Source organism: Sinocyclocheilus grahami, unplaced genomic scaffold, assembly GCF_001515645.1.
Source record: "Sinocyclocheilus grahami isolate Dianchi unplaced genomic scaffold, SAMN03320097.WGS_v1.1 scaffold679.1, whole genome shotgun sequence".
Lineage (NCBI taxonomy): Eukaryota > Metazoa > Chordata > Actinopteri > Cypriniformes > Cyprinidae > Sinocyclocheilus > Sinocyclocheilus grahami.
Window position 1 is genome coordinate 671,170 of NW_015505858.1, and position 1,696 is coordinate 672,865.

Sequence of the window (1,696 nt, forward strand, 5' to 3'; positions counted from 1 at the left end):
TGGTATTGAAGGTGGGAGAGAGCCCTGTACATTCCCCCCCCCCACCTACAATCCCTGCCGGTACGAGACTCGACCTTTGGGTTATGAGTCTGACTCTCTAACCATTAGGCCACGACTTGCTAGATAGATAGATAGATATAACAGTTTTTATATATTATATTTATGTATTTTATATTTAACATATTTATATATTTCAAAATCAACTCAACATGCTCAAAATCTGACTTTTACTTTTGATTGGGCAGTCCACCTCATGTGACTCACCAGTAAAACTGTAATGTGCGATTGTGATTCAGCTATTCTAAAGTTCTAAATTCTAAACTCTCTTCTGCTCTGGTACGCAAGTCTGTTGCTTGTAAATAGCAGGTGTTGGACGGGACAGAAAGCGGGAAACACACCTCACTTTACATTCTCCGCTCAAGGACAAGCTGATAACGGCCCACAGCAATGTTTGCACGTGTGTGTGTGGGTGTGCAGATGAGCATTTCCTCACTGACAGTCTAAAATGAGAGTCTCGCTAAATCACGTATTAGCTTAATGGTTTTGATTCGCTTGTAAATGAGCGTCAGGCCCGCTGTAGTGTCAAACACACAGTGACAAGGTGAGACCGACAGGCCTATTAACACTTCGCGTGGCTCTTAACAGCATCTTCTCTTAATGCATGATGCGTGTTATAAGGAGGTTGGATGTTATAAGGATTTTGCTGCAAAGTGTGTGTGTGAGGAAGAGAGAGAGTCGCCGTGCTGCCATTAACCTGTACCTCTTCCTAATTAGTGCTGCATCTCTGTTGCCATGGTGGTCTATTAGAGAGCTCAGATTAAAGCATCATTTGCATGCATAGGGGGTGGCTATTATCAAGGGTAGAATTGGGGCACGATAGCGTTCAGTCTCGATGTTGTGTTAATAGAAAACAAATGACAGTGACGGCGACTTTTGATAGCACAAACCCTATAATTATGAGGAATGTACTGTACAGTGACCCCAAAGAAATGTCTGAATGCCATTGCATTCAATGACAAAACATTCAAAACAAGTGGCATCAAATGCTGCAGGATCTTTCCTCAAAACGTACATTTTCTTAATTTGCCTAAATTTATGTACTAAAATGACTAAAACTGAAATATTATTTTGATATATTATTATATATTATAATTATAAATTATTATATATAAATGTTATAATTATAAAAACTATATAGACATATTTAAATAAATAAATAATGACAAAAAAATCAAATAAAAAATCTCGGTGATACTAAAATAACACTGCTTGTGTATGTGTGTGTGTGTATACAGTCATGGCCAAAAATATCGGCACCCTTGGTAAATATGATCAAAGAAGGCTGTGAAAATTAATCTGCATTGTTAATCCTTTTGATCTTTTATTTGAAAAATTCACAAAAATCTAACCTTTCATTGGATAATAAGAATTTAAAATGGGGGGGAAATATCATTATGAACTAAATGTTTTTCTCAAATACATGTTGGACACAATTATTGGCACCCCTAGAAATTCTTATGAGTAAAATATCTGTGAAGTGTATTCTTATTCATATTCACAATTTTGAGCACTCCAGGGTGATTATGAACATGAAATTATCCAGCCATGGCTTCCTGTTTCACAGAAATATAAGTAGGATGGAGAAAAAAGGCCAAATTCCCTTAATCATCCATCACAATGAGAAAAAACAAAGAAT